The 16,348-nt window shown below is 39.2% G+C and overlaps 1 pseudogene; it reads left to right on the forward strand.

Annotated features, from left to right (window-relative positions):
• The window catches only part of LOC126032174 (uncharacterized), a 110,435-nt pseudogene extending 94,291 nt beyond the window's left edge, over positions 1–16,144 (forward strand).
• Positions 16,145–16,348: the final 204 nt, after the last annotated feature.

Below are 16,348 nucleotides of genomic sequence, written 5' to 3' on the forward strand. Positions count from 1 at the left end.
GCACCACAAAAAGGGGTACCAGCCCCAACTAGTACCACAGCTGAGAATATGTGTGACTACCAAAGTCAGAAGGTACAAGTTCTGGTAAGCATAAGTATGAATACTGCAACATTTCCCAGCAGTACCACATCATAGCTTGTGTAAGTTAAGAATGTGCAGGTCCCTTGTGCCTGCCAGGAGCGATTTCTGAGTGTAGAGCCAGGAGTAACCCCTGAACGCTGCCGGGTGTGACCCAAAAACCAAAAAGAAAAAAAAAGAATGTCACCTCCAGGGTAAGCATTACAAGATGGATGGTCAAGCAACCACAGCTTGTTATGATACCCTCATTGAGCACTACAGCTAAGGTAAAATGCTCCCATATTCCAGTCAGGCTGTGTGATCCCTCAGTCATTGAAATAACAATGACAACAAAAAAGAGAAAAGAATTGTTTTAATGCTATATAGCTGAAATTAAGGCAATAAAATTAAGCAGCCCCAGAGAGATAGTGCAGTGGGGGAGGCATTGCCTTGTGCACAGCTGAGCTGGGTTGGATCCCTAGCATCGCAAATGGTTTGTTTGTTTGATCCCCTAGGAGTGATCCCTGGATTCAAAGCTAGTAGTAATTCCTGAGCACAGGGTTGTGTGTAAAAGAATGTTTTTTAAAAAAGATAATATACTTATGAAAAAGCCAAGAATTAAATTTCTCTTTCAGGTGAACCTTGACTAAATTAATTTGTAAAATTTCATGATTAACTGAGACCTAGAGCAATAATGAAATTAAGACATAAATCATAAATATACTTATGAGAAAGTCCTTGACATAATTATAACAAAAGTCCATTATAGTCCCCATTTAGGGAACTTTTATTAATCATCATGAAAAGCATGAAAAATAAGAGTCAACAAGCTTTCTGAAATATATAACCCCAGAGATAATTAAAATATATAAATTAAAACAGATGTCAAACTTACAAATGATAAAAAAAAACATTGTTAACAAAGATATACTGGAATGATTTCTTACACATTGCTGACATAAATGGTTTAAAAATCATTTTTCTCTCTTTAAATTAGTTATAGATTCTACTCCTAGAAATAATATCTATAAAAGTAGACAGAGAGCTATATCCTAAGCTCTTCATAACCGTTTTTTAAGAAACAGCAAAAATTCACAGAGGCATTAAAAATCAGTCTAGTTATAGTGAAATTATTTATGGTGTATTCACAATAAAATGCTATGGGTATTCAAGAATAAGTTTTTAGGAGTATTTAATAATATCTACTATCATTTATTATATGTAAAGTTAGAGGAAAAAAAAGAATTTCAAAAAAATCAAAACACTTATTTTAGTATATTATAGCTAAGTCAAGATGCATATCTGTACATAAAACAATTTTGTTTCCTTCATCAATATAGCAATTGAATTTGAACTCAACATTGTTTGGTAGAGCTGAGCAAATCTATGTGCTTTTTAAATTTTTATTTAATTTTATGTTTTGTTTTATCTTGTTTGGGGGCCATTCCTGGCCCCATGTTCTGGTTGTTCCTAGAGTTTCTTGGGGCACCAATGCCAGGAATCTAACCTGGGCCTTCTACATGTTAGCATGAGCTTGGTCCAGTGCCATCTGCTTTCATAAAGTTTTGTTACACAAAAAGGCATTCAATAATAAAATATAAAATTGGTTCCATAGTCATGTTTTCCTGAGTCAAGAATAGAAAAAGAGGTCTGATGAGCAAGGTGGAAGAAGATGGATATATCCAAAGCCAGATGTCTACAAAAGAAGCTATTGCTCAAAAGGAAACATACAGAGAAAAGGTTAGGCCATGGTCACAAACTCCAAGGGCAGGGAATGTGGGTTTCAAGATCCACAAGCACCTTGTTATGGAACCTGTTAAATGCAGTTTTTTTATACCCCAGGAAAGTCCTGCAAACAGGAGGAGAGACTCTCTATCCAGTTCTAAGTGTGTTATCTAATGTGGTCTTGGTCCACAATGAACATTTTTCTTGAATGAGATACCAAAAAAAGTGACTTAGTAAATCAAAAATAAACTGAAGAGTATCCACTTAAGACCTGACTGTTCCTGTAGAAACCTCACTGAAGACTGATGCTAAGAATCACAGTGCACATCCATGGCTACTTCTGCAGGATGCAAGAACAAAAGCAAATAGAAAAGATCTAACGTTGCGGGACAATAGGGAGGAAAGTGTAGGGTGCTTAGCCATGAAATCTAAGGCAGTGAGGCTACATTCAAGCCTCATAATAGACCATTTTGTCTACCACATGTTTAAAAAAACATATTGCTTGTTATTTTTGAGGCTTTTAAAATAAACAAAAAACAAACACCAATTTTAAGAGAGAGAGAGAAAGAGAGAGAGAGAGAGAGAGAGCAACTAGGATTGACTGAGAAACGAATGTCAGTCACCTGTATGAACTTCAGGATTATTGGGGGAAAAAATGCAGGAGAAGCCTTTAATGGAGAGATGGCTATATTTTATGGACACAATCCTATGCAAAATAGATTATTTAAGAGATACACCAAGAAGTGAGAAAAATAGCTCACAAAGGTAGAAAATAAGCCTTGCATACTCAAGGGCCCACGTTTGGTCCCCAGTACAGCAAAGGCTTCCCAGAAGCAGCTCCAAGAGATGTAGACTTGAGCCTGCAGTGCTGTATCACCGAGCAGAGATTGAACCACACACAGTTGTTCTAGTACTTCTTTAAGTGATTCCTCCATTCAGCATCCCTGCGAAGCCTGCAAAACAGGAAAACAATTATAAATTGTCTGCTGAGATATGAACTTTGTAAAAACAAAATCTCACATACACACATTCACAAATTCACAGGCACACATATTTATACATAAGTTAAAACATGTCTATATTTTAAAATTCTACATTAAGCATTTTGGGATTATTTATTTGTCTGTTTATTTCTTTTTGGGTTTGGGGGCCACATCTAGAGGTACTCAGTGTTTACTCATCTTGGTGCTCACAGCACTCCTAGTGGAGTGCAGGGTACCATATGCAGTGCCAGATCCAAATAAAGCCTTACCTACAGTACTATCTCTTTAGTCCCAAAGCACATGTCCTATTAATTAAGCCACATTGGTTCCTGGAATCTTGTCAGTGTCATAAAACACGATAGAGAAAAGAAAATGTGCTTTGTGTACTCATTCTGAAGAAGAAAGTCCAGGAAAAAAGACATAATTACAAAATGCTTGTAATCTGTAATTATGGAATAAGGAATGATCACTATCTGACAGTATTGACCGCCCCCTGGTGTTTATATTAGAGAAACTTGTTTACTAGCAAAAAAAACTAGAACTTGTTTTCCTACATGAGGAATGATTTCAAAAAATGAAATGGCACTGATTTGGTTGTTGTACCATTTCCTTCACTAATCTACAAACAGCTGCAGCTTTTTTATTATGGGATCTATTTTCTGTCTCTTCTTTTGTTATTATTTGCTTTGGGACCATATCAGGTGGTGCTTGGGGCTTTGAGTTTTCTTCCTCTTCTAATCATTTGTGGGGTTTTTTTTCTCCTAAGCATTTGATGTTTTCTACCTCTTTTAAGCACCTTCTCTGTACAGTGGAATGACAGAAGGACAGAAAGAAATCTACTTAAGTTTTTACCTACTGACTACTAAGAAAATCTCACTCATCTGCTACTAGTAAGACTTAGGACCTTGAAAAAAAGACATTTTTGTGCCTCAATGTCTCAATACAATAAATGAAATAATTTTCATAGATCATTGATTCTTTGTTGCCACCGATGGGTCTTCAATAAACTAGAAGTTTGTCCTCAGTAAAATAAATGCTATAGTTTTGCATAAAGGTAATATTTTTATTTATTTATTTATTTATTTTGCTTTTTGGGGCCACACCCTGTGATGCTCAGGGGTTACTTCTGGCTCTGCACTCAGAAATCACTCCTGGCTTGGGATACCATATAGGATGCTGGGGAATCGAACCAAGGTCCATCCTAGATATATCGGCCGCATGCAATGCAAAATCCCTACTGCTGCACTATAGCTCTAGCCCCATGCATAAAGGTAAATTATTAAAGGATTTGAGATTTATTCTTTTTACCTAAATTATGTTCAGGCATTCCTTGTTTGAGGATGCAGAAGGAACATCTTATGAGTTGATTTAATGTCAATACAAGAGAAAATATTAAGCCTGAACTGCTTCCAAACTTCTTATCTAAGAAGCCACTGGAAACTTTTGGAAGAATGGGGATCGCAGAATTGCAGTCAAATCTGGAGACAAATTAGCCATGGCATCAATCCAAATTTTGCTAATTATAGACTGTGACCCTGTGTGTTTAATTCAATCCCTAAACTCTTGATGTGATTAGATTCTCTCTGCTTAAAAGCTTAGTTCACTGATCATAAAAAAAAAATGGGGGACAGAGATATTGAACAGCAGGAAAAGTACTTATCACACATACAGACGGCCAAAATTTGATTTTTGTCACTGCATAGGGTCCCTTGAGAGTCAGGAATAAGCCCTGACCACAACCATGTGTGGCCCCCAAAGCAAAATTATGAAATAAAATGCCAAATTTCTGTGCTAGGGACATAACTCAGGGATAAAACACTAACTAGCCTTGCATGTAAAAGACCTGAGATTCTTCTTTGACATCACCAAAATAAATAAAATCCCCAAATTCTTATTTATTCTTTTTATTTAGATGCCACACTCTTATTTCTACCAATTGCGTGAATTCTCTTCCTATGAAGGGAGAAAACAAAAGGAAAGTGGAAAAATGAGAACTGAGTGGCCAGGCTCCCTTTTCAATCTTAAAACTTTGAAATTGAACTGGGAAAGTCAAAACTCCCAAGGAGAAAATAAGTCCATTCTCCTCCCTCTATCTCTGCCTCTGCCTCTGCAGCACAAAGCCACCAAATCCAAATATGGTCATGGGCACCACCTAGAGGCACTAATCATAAATCTGACTTTGCAGTTCAGTGAACTTTGATAAAAATCAGCTCAAAACCCAAGTCACACACCAGACCCAATTAAATCACTAGTTAATCAAAAAGCTCGTTTCTGTCTCTAACTATTGGGAAGAAAGGAGTGAGGCAAAAAAAAGGAGAGGCATAGATATTGCAGACTTTTAGTGAATCGCGTCACTAACCCACTTACTAGTTTCCCCTTCCTGGTTTCACTTGCTACAAATCAGCATAAGTATGTACAAAGCATGTGCTCAGTCCCTTGAACTATCTTTCTGTTTCTAAATGATTTCATTTTCATGCAGTAGTTTTCTGTTTTGTTTCCACTACAGCTCGTTGTGGAGGCTACACCACATGGTATAGGCAAAGGTGTGGCCAGAAATCAAGACTGGGGTCTCCCATGAGCAGTCTTTTTTATGTTTGATAACTTTTTTGTTTTTAACTTGAAACACATGTTTGTCCCTGTGTTTTATTTTGGATTTTGGTGCCAGAAAATGAACCCATAAACTCACAAATTTAAGTATGTTCTTTATCAATGAGATATAATCCCAGCCACAAAACTCTGCACATGTTAAAGTTTAGACTGGCGGAGAGAGTGTTCCCACTCCTAAAAGCAGCCAGGGATAAAATCTAATGATAAAGAAAGAAAACACCAAAATCAACAAGCCCAGCAGGGGTCTAAATACAGGACCCATTTCAGTAGGGAAACCACTGTAATTTTTCTGCCATTCAACGGTTATACATATAGCTTATTTCACAGCTCACAGATGAGTAGCACACTCACTGAATTAATTCTTCACTTCATACCACCCAGTTCTTTCTCTCCTTTTCCCTCTTCCTCTGCTTCTTCCCTTTGTTGTTGTTGTTGTTATTATAATGCACATTCACACACACACACACACACACACACACACACACACACACACACACACACACACACACACACATGGCTTTGGTGCTTGTGCTGGTAGCTGTTGGTGTTCAAGACACTGCCCACCAGGTTTGCAAGCTTTGTAGCAGTCTTGTGTTCATGGGGCCTGTTCAAGACACTGCCCACCAGGTTTGCAAGCTTCGTAGCAGTCTTGTGTTCATGGGGTCTGTAAGTCATAACTATAGGATTCCCAGGATTAGCTGCTTAAACAGTGCTTGCCAGGGGCCACAGTTTCTGGCAATTCTATGGTGCTCATGTGTCTTTACTGTGGTGGTGATGTCATGGGTTCACACCTTTTTGTGGTATTTATCATCTACCACTGATGATAGCACAGGCAGAACTCTTCTGTGGGGGTGGGCTTACAGAAAGTAAAGCAGCCAGACTTGCACTTTGTGACTAAAGGCAATGGATAATAAGCACACTTTCCCCTTGCCAGACAGGTGTGCTAAGCCATGAGTTATTTCTCTAGCCCCTTGAGCAATGCCGGGGTCAATCCAGAGCACAGCATCAAGAATGGTCAACCAAGCACTGATGGGTGTGGCCCACTCTCTCTCCTCTATGGGGGTAAAAAGGAAAAAAATCTGTCTTAAAATAAAGTTATTTGATTTATCAGTAAATATTTTATTTGTATACCTAGTTTATAAATTTATTAATACTTTTTTGGGGGCATACAAACAGTTGGTGGTGCTTCAAGGGCTACTCTGGTGGGCTCAACGCTTGGGAAGCCAGGTGTTGTTGGGGATCAAATTCTGGCACAGCATACATGAAAAGCATGTGCTATACACTGTTGAGCTATCTCTCCAGTCCAGTATACTGCTCCAGCTTTGAATTATCTCTGCCCTGATTTTCATATAATTTTAATGTGTCAAAAGTGCTTTTGTGGGGCCCGGAGAGATAGCACAGCGGCGTTTGCCTTGCAAGCAGCCGATGCAGGACCTAAGGTGCTTGGTTCGAATCCCGGTGTCCCATATGGTCCCCCGTGCCTGCCAGGAGCTATTTCTGAGCAGATAGCCAGGAGTAACCCCTGAGCATGGGCGGGTGTGGCCCAAAAACCGAAAAAAAAAAAAAATAAGTGCTTTTGTGTGGATTTGTTTCATTCATTTACAACATAAAACTACTAGTAATTTTAGACTATATAAGACAAAAGATAATCAGTCAGATTTGGCCCATGATATTAGGTCCTCAAAATTGATTTAAATTATTTACAGTGTATGGCACATGCTGAATAGGTGAAGTACAATCAATTCTCATTATTGCTAGTAATGAAGCCACTGAGAATAATTAGAAATGAGTTCCAGAGTGATAAATTCCAACTATCACTGTCGTAGTGGAAGTTTCTCTATTCTAACTGGACTCAGACTTCTTTCTCTAGTGCTGCAGGGCTATTTTCAACAAAATACAAACAAAAGAACACAACTTAAAAGAATGTGACACTGGGGCCAGAGCAATAGTATAGTAGGTAGAGCATTCATCTTGTATGTGGCTGGTCCAGGTTTGATCCCAGCGTACCATATAGTCTCCCAAGAACCATCAGGAGTAATTCCTGAGCAAAGAACCAGGAGTAACTCTTGAGCATCACTGGCTGTGGCTGAAACACAAATAAACACACACACACACATACACACACACACACACACACACACACACATTATATAACAATAAAAACACTAAAACACATTGGAACTTAGCTAGGAATGGGCATGTAGGATAACTCAGTAGTCTTTGCAGCTCAGTGGCCTGAGAGATAGCACAACAGTAGGGCATTTGTGTTGCATTCAGCCAACCCAGGACGGACAGTGGTTTGAATTCCAGCATCCCATATGGTTCCCAAGCCTGCCAGGAGCGATTTCTAAGGGCAGAGCCAGAAGTAACCCCTGATCGATGCTGGGTGTGACCCAAAACAACAAAAACGGGCCCGGAGAGATAGCACAGCGGCGTTTGCCTTGCAAGCAGCCGATCCAGGACCAAAGGTAATTGGTTCGTGTCCCATATGGTCCCCCGTGCCTGCCAGGAGCTATTTCTGAGCAGATAGCCAGGAGTAACCCCTGAGTATTGCCGGGTGTGGCCCAAAAACCAAAAACAAACAAACAAAAAACAACAACAACAACAAAAAAAAAACAATGACAAAAAGAGAAAACCCTTCCCTCCATAAAATCTCACAAAACAACAAAGAAAACCATTTATGCTGATAACAGTAAAAGCACCAAGCATATTTGACAAATTTAATAAGCAGGAAAAACTCACAAATATATATGTGAGTAATGAAAATTGACTGTACTTTGACATAAAACAATATATTGTAACATAGGCATGAGTAATGATGAAGCAAAAGCTACTGCATTTCAAAATCTGTGTTAGTTGTGAGCTAGAAAGATAGCACTGGGCACCACCAGAAGTAATCCCTGAGCACCAGTAGATATACTCAACCCCATATTCCCAAATCTGCATTAGTTATGGCTGCAAATTTTGTTGTTTTCTTCGGGGGGGACCACAGATAACAGTACTCAGAGGCTATGCCCTAGTGGGTGTTCAGGGGACCATTCAGTGCCTAGTACTCAACCTGGGCCTATTGCATACAAAGTTTACACTTGGCCTACTTTTATTTCTCTGGCTCTGTGACTGCAATTTATTTTATACTATTCATTTTATTTTGGGTGTTTGGACAATACCCATTGCTGCTTAACTTATTATCAGTCTTTTCTGAGGGGTCACTCACCACTGTATTTGGGAGGACCATGCTATACTGGAGAAACTAAACGGGGTCAGCTGATACAAGACCAACATTTTAACCCCTGTACTACCCTACCAGGCCTATGTCTGAGATTTTTAAATAGAACTTAAATTTTCATGTTTATCCAAAGGGAGTGTTTGTATATAAAAACTCAACTAAGCATAACTGAAATATTTAAAATAAAGTTTAGGAAAGGTGAATATTTTACCTGTGTCAACATGTGGAATAACATTTAAATATTAGAAGCAGATGCAGAGTTTTTTAAATCTCAGAAGCATCAAAATCTGAAGGCTATACTGAAAGATTCCTCACATTAATTGTAATATGGTTAGAATTATAAAAACACAGTTGTAATCAAAGAAGTAATTATATTTTCTACTTCATTGCTTAAAATGGTTAAAGTTTGTTACTTCCCATTTAAGGAAAGCACACACCAGATGTGGGTTTTCCCTTCCCTGGCGCAGTGTTTTCCTCTAAAAGAATTATTTGCCAAAAGGCCCGCTTAGCGAAGTCAATCATTTGACCCTTTGCGTGGATCATTGGTGGTAATTCCAACATGGCTGTAACATTACATTTTTCTCTCTATTTGGCCACTATAGAAATCCAGCCTCAGCTCTCCTACAGACAAAGAAATGTCACTACCAAAAGTCCCCTGCTGGCTAGTTCGCATAACCTGGCGCCAACAGCTTGTTTTTCTAAGTCTAGCTCTATGATGGTAAACAATTATGTCCATCCCCCCTAAAATCTATTTTGTGGCTACTACTTAAACATCATGAATATCTCTGTCTCTCTCCTCCTGGTATCTTGAAAAACCTGCTTTTTGCTAAACCAAAAACATCTCTACTTCTGGTTTCACTGCCCTCCAGCAGAGTTCTTTCTCACCTGAAGAAAATGTAAATTTAAGGTCTGTTTTCTTATTGTACTGCTCTCCTGCTCTTTGAGGACACCTTGCATACCAGAGTCTGTCCTTATAAAATGTCATCAACTGAAAAGTAAAATTGTCTCTCGTCCCTTGGGCAGGGGTCCCCATACAATGTATTTTGTGTGGTCTCATTTATTTCATATTTCATATTCGTCCACTCATGCTCACGCTTCTCTCTCCGTGAAAGGTTCCCGGACCCCACGAAGGTTCTGCTTAGCAAAGCTAACCCGTCTGCAGCAAAAGTTGTTTTATTATAGTTCAAGTCAGATTAGTAAAGTATATTGCATTAATTTATAAAATTACCACAGGCACCACTGCTACCAAAGTATCCAAGACCCTTTACCACTATCTCTATGCTACCTTCCTCTTCCATTTTTATCTTACCTGGAGAGTTGCAATTTAGCCAGAAATCAAATCTTAAAGCTAAATTAAACATGATTGTCTTCTCAACCAAGGCAAAACAAATGTAAATTGCCTTGTTGAGAAAACAAAGGAGAGAAACCAAACCACAAAATCTCAAAATAGAAAAGAGAGGACCCAGAGGAATGGTACAGGAGCATATGGTCACAAGTTCAAATCCCTGGTGTCTACATGTTCAGTTGCCCACAGCACCTTTGTTGTTTGTTCCTGGTAGCTCCAGTGAAATCCCCAGTGTGAAGAGAAAATTTGAACTGCAACACACACACACACACACACACACACACACACACACACACACACAATAAAGAACCAAGCCATGAGAGGGAGGCCCAATAGCATGTTTCACTCCAACTTAATGTACAACCCACAGAGAATGTCACAGTCAGATGCACATGGAAGTCCTGGTAATTAAAAATTAACATCTATAACAAAAGGGGAGGGAAAGAATTAATTTTAAAAAGTTTATTAATAGTATGAAAAAATAGAAATTTACTAGAAGCCTCTTTTTCCATAAAATCCTTGGTCATTTGGAATTTAAGAGCTATCCAAGGACAATAATATATATTATATATTACATATGCATATAGAGAGAGAGTGCACTGAGAGAAATGCTACATTTATAAGAGAGGCTGTTTGCTTAAAGCATTTATTTTTACTTTTGTTTAGGGTCTTTACCTCACTTTTATTCACAAACATCCAAATGTCTTCATTTTATTAAAAAAAAAATCAACAGTATTAGTTTGGGAAATCAAAAGTTAAGATTGCCTTGCAAAACTAAGTCCAAAATTGGGCAATTAAGAGACATAAGTAGGTGGCAGAACACAAGAGAATATGTGTTCTGTTATCTATTTCTTAGAGATGACTGGGTCAAATCACTTATTACACTAAGAACTAGACAAAGATGCTTTATGAATATGTTTTATTGGCTTAATATGATTGATTCTTAGAAATTTGGTAGCTAATTCTTGGCTTTTTCCTTTCTTCTTTTCATTTCTTGTAGGATATGCCAGCTCTGTGGGCCATTCATTTGGTTTTGGAAATATGCCTGGTGGCACTCAGGAGACCAGGTGATGCCAGGGAATCAAACTTTGGATGATAGCCTTCAAAGCTAGCCCAAGGTCTTGTGGTTCTCATGATGAGAACCAACCAGAATAAAAATGCTTTCTTAATAAGGACTGTCAGTGAAAGGAATATAAAGGTTAGGCTTTTTGGTTTTAAGGGTAGAATTAAGGGATGGGAAGAGCTTTTTTGTAGAAGGAATTTCTCACAAAAGTAATCCCTAACAGAATTTGAAAAGAAATTTTTAGAAAAGATGCCATAAAATCTTCAACATAAGGATCTTCAATATCTTTCTTAGTGGTATAAACAAAATGATGTATTATTAGAGCATTCAGAGGAAACTAATATATCCACACTCATAATAATGTATGGCCACCTGCTGCTGTCAGACACCATCAAGTTCTTAAGCAATTATAAGTTATGAAATAAGAATGTGATTTAGAGTAACAAGAGCTATAAACTGTATTGTGTGTTTTTGTTTGAGAGTCATAATCAGAGATACCACAGTGGTAGGGTGTTTGCCTTGCAAGCAGCCAACCCAAGACGGATAGTGGTTTGAATCCTGGTATCTATATGGTCCCCTGAGCCTGTCAGGAGCGATTTCTGAGTGCAGAGTCAGGAGTAGCCCCTGAGTGCCACCGGATGTGGCTCAACAACAACAACAATGAAAAACATAGTCAGTGGTGCTCAGGACTTAGTCCTGTCTCTAAACTCAGGGATCACTCTAGCTAGGCTAGGGGAATAGAATACATAGAGTGTTGTGGATCAAACCTGAGTTGACCATTCGCAAGGCAAGTCCCTTACCTGTTGTACCATATCTCTAGCTCTGATAATTGAATAAACTCAATGTTTTCTAATAACTTCTTTTGCTTTTAGATTTTACTTCAAAGTAAATTTGTTTATAGTAATCACTTTCTCATTCTGCTGTTAGTCCTTAGCTTGTGAACAATATGGGGACATTATTTATCTTTCTTTTTTCTTAACTTTCAAAGACCTGATAGTTCTAAATTATTAGAATATTATGGCTTTCAGGGCCATGAAGAGAGATAATACAGCAAGCAGGAAACCCTTCTTGCACATCGTTGACTTGTGTTCAAACCTCAGCACGCCATGAGTCTCAGCCTCACCAGAAATTATCCCTGAGAGGAGAGCCAAGAGTAAGTCCGAAAAATCACTGAGTATGGTCCAAAAACAAAAATAAACAAAAATTAAAATAAAAAATATTATGGTTTTCAATTACTAGTGTAAAAATTTGAGCTGAGTGCTCAAATAACAAACATGACCAAGCTAATCTGAGAAAAATTTAGCTTGGTCATGCTATCATAGGTATATAATAGTTGTCATATTTATCATAGGTTTATGACAAGTAATGCATAACATTCTTCAAAGAAGTGAATTTAACACTCCTGAAATTCATTTGGAAAAATAAACACACACGAATAGCTAGAGCAACCCTTGGGAAAAGGAATATGAGAGGCATCAATTTTCCCAACTTCAAATTTTATTACAAAGTAGTAGTCATTAAAACAATATGGTTTTGGAATAAAAACAGATCCTCAGATCAGTGGAATATACTTAAGTATGCTGAGAATGATCCCCAGACATATAATCAATAAATCTTTGATAAAGGGGCAAGAAATGCAAAATGGAGCAAGGAAAGCCTCTTCAACAAGTGATGTTGGCACAACTGGTCGGCCACATGCAAAAAAAAATGAACTCAGACCTCCATATAACACCATGTATAAAGGTCAAATAAAAATGGATTAAAGAACTTGATAACAGGCCCAAAATTATAAGGTATATAGAACAACACGAAGGTAAAACACTCCATGACATTGAGACTAAAAGCATCTTCAAGAAGGAAACTGCACTCTCCAAGTAAGTGAAAGCAGAGATAAACAGATGGAACTATACTATCTGAGAAGCTTTGGCACCTCAAAGGAAATAGTGCCTAAGATACTAAAGCCAATACCAAATACTCATCAGATAAGGGGCTAATACCTAAGAATACAAGGCACTGACAGAATAAAACAAGATAAAAACATCTAACCTATCAAAAAATGGGGAGAAGGAATGAACATACAATTTCTCAAAGAAGAAATACAAATATCCAAAAGACACTTGAAAAAATGCTCCACATCACTAGTCATCAGGGAAATGCAAATCAAAACAACTATGAGGTACCATCTCATGCCACAGAGACTGGCACACATCACAAAGAATAAGAACAATCGGTGCTAGCAGGGATGTAAGGGGAAAGAAACTTTCATTCACTGCTGGTAGGAATGCCATCTAGTCCAGCCTTTATAAAAAACAATATGAAGATTCCTCAAAAAACTGGAAATTGAGCTCCCATATGTTGCAGCTATAACACTCTTAGGGATATACCCTAAGAACAAAAACACAATATAAAAATGCCTTCCTCATATCTATATTCATTGCAGTACTATTTACAATATCCAGACTCTGGCAACAACCCAGATGCCCTTCAACAGATGAATAACTAAAAAAAAAAAAAACAAAAAAAAAAAACTGTGCTACATATACACAATGGTATATTATGCAGCCATCAGGAGAGATGAAGTCATGAAATTTTCCTATATGTAGATGTACATGGAATCTATTATGCTGAGTTAAATAAGTCAGAAGGAGGGCCTAGAGAGATAGCACAGCGGCATTTGCCTTGCAAGCAGCCAATCCAACAAGACCAAAGATGGTTGGTTCAAATCCCGGTGTCCCATATGGTCCCCGGTGCCTGCCAGGAGCTATTTCTGAGCAGACAGCCAGGAGTAATCCCTGAAACTTTTATTTTAAGAAAAATAAAAGACATCCTTGCAATAATGCCCAGAGACAATGAGGTGGGGGTCAGAAGGACCAGCTTATGATACGAATCTTACCATAAAGAGTGGTGAGTGCAGTTAGATAAATAACTACACTAACAACTACCATAACAACGTTAATGAGTGAGAGAAGTAGAATTCCTGCCTCAAATATAGGCAGGGGGTGGGGGAGGAAGTAGACAGGGGCATTGGTGGTGGAAATGTTGTACTGATGAAGGAGGTATTCTTTTTATGACCAAAAACCCAATCATGTTTGTATTCATGGTGCCTAAAAAATAAATTAAGAAAAAAAGGGGGGGCGGAGAGATAGCATGAAGGTAAGGCATTTGCCTTGCATGCAGAGGACGATGGTTCGAATCCTAGCATCCCATATGGTTCCCCCAAGCCTGCCAGGAGCGATTTCTGAGCGTAGAGCCAGGAGTAACCCCTGAGCACTGCCAGGTGTGACCCCCCAAACAAACAAACAAAATTAGTAATTTAAGACCAGAAATGGACATTTCTTATTAACTGAGGGGTATGTACAACAGAAAGAAATCACACTCCTAAACATATATGACCCTATAAGGGACCAAAAAAGTATTTAAAAGTACTGCTGGCAAACTTGAAGATAAGGAGACTTCAACACTGCCTTGTCACTACTTGATAGATTATCCAGGCTGAAATCTAACAAGAATCTATTAGCACTGAAAGGAACAATGGAAGAAATTGGCCTAGATCAGTGGTCGGCAACCTTTTTTTTCAACGGAGCCAAATCTCGCCAAAACCACGATTGAAATGTATTTTGACAGCCACACAGGGCATGCACTAACAGAGGCTAGGAGCAGAGTCATGACTCCTGGAGCGGCCGCCAGGCACACAGAAGAGCCAAAATAAAAATGTAAAGAGCAACATGTGGCTCGCTAGCAGCAGATTGCTGACCACTGGTCTATAACATCACCAGGAAGCAAACCTCTACCAGGGAAGACCCTACCGCTGCCCTGGCATTGACTTACTCTAAAAAGGTTCTCTTAACACCCAGATGACTCAGCAACAACCTGCTTGCATGGCAGGTCTCTCTGCATCTAATGGTAAGGTGAAACTAGAAGATGCTCCACAGCATCCTGACTTCGATGGAGATGCACAGAAACCAGATTTTTTTTTTTTTGGTTTGTGGGTCACACCAGGCAGCGCTCAGGGGTTCCTCCTGGCTCTATGCTCAGAAATTGCACCTGGCAGGCTCGGGGGACCCTATGGGATGCCGGGATTTGAACCACCATCCTTCTGCATGCAAAGCAAATGCCCTACCTCCAAGCTATCTCTCCAGCCCCAGAAACCAGAGTCTTTAACAATAGGAACCTGATACCAACAACAGCTAATGTGCAAAAAAATTCACCAGGACTACAGAGAATGACTCAGGAGTTGGACAACCTAGTATGCCTGGAGCCCAGAATCAGGTCTAATGCCAGAAAATTTCAGGAGTAAGGTCTCCTTGTATTTAAGCCAAGGTTTTGTTTTGTTTTGTTTTGTTTCAGTTTTATCCATATTTTGCTGGGCCTATGCAAACAACACCATTATTACAGTATTTTTTAAATTCTTATCCTTTAACAGAAAAAAAGAAGAGCTTACTAAACAGTGCTTTAATGAGTTCATTTGTGATTCAATACTTTTCAAAAATATACTTGCGGGCCAGAGAAATAGCATGGAGGTAAGGTGTTTGCCTTGCATGCAGAAAGACTGTGGTTTGAATCCCGGCATCCCATATGGTCCTTTAAGCCTGCCAGAGGCCATTTCTGAGCCTAGAGCCAGGAGTAGCCCTTGAGAGATGCCGGGTGTGACCCAAAAACACACTTGCTACTGAACTTTTTCTTCTTTCCTTTTTCTTTCATTTCTTTAGTTTTTCTTTGTTTTCTATTTTTTTTAATTATGTTGCTTTTGGTATTCCTAAAACAAGTGTATTATGATCAGTTATGTCAACTATGTGTTGCATTTTCTTTAAATAAATTTAAAAAAAAAAAAGAGTGAAGGATGGAGGAGAGTTGCCCGGGAGGTCCTTGGAATTTCCCCAAAACTGAGGCTTTTAAGCAAAAACCCGCCTGGCCAGCGACCTCCTTTAGCCAGCAGGGGACGTCGGAGGCGCGTGGTGAGCCGGCAAAAGTCAGCCTCGACCTCGGAGCATCCCTTCTCGACTAAAACAAAAAGCCCGAACCGCCCAACCTTCAGCCTTCAGCTCTCTCCATCTTTTCCAGGGATGTCGTGCACTTTGGGGGACGAAAGCCACACTCCCCACCCCCAGCCTAATGTGAACCCAAAGCCACCTCTCTGACCCCCGAGGTCTGCACTACCCATGTCTACACCGCTGACGTCCCCAGGACAGTGTCTGTGTGCTCACAGATAGGCCCCAACGCCTTCTCCGTCGCATCTCCAGCCTTGGGCTCGAGTCCTCAGTTCTTAACCTCTGCAGGTGGCTGGTCCTGGCTCCTCTCCTCATCCTCTAGGTGGAGAAGGGACTGGGCCAGAAAATGGGGCC

The sequence above is a fragment of the Suncus etruscus genome, chromosome 16 (assembly GCF_024139225.1).
Source record: "Suncus etruscus isolate mSunEtr1 chromosome 16, mSunEtr1.pri.cur, whole genome shotgun sequence".
Classification (NCBI taxonomy): Eukaryota; Metazoa; Chordata; class Mammalia; order Eulipotyphla; family Soricidae; genus Suncus; species Suncus etruscus.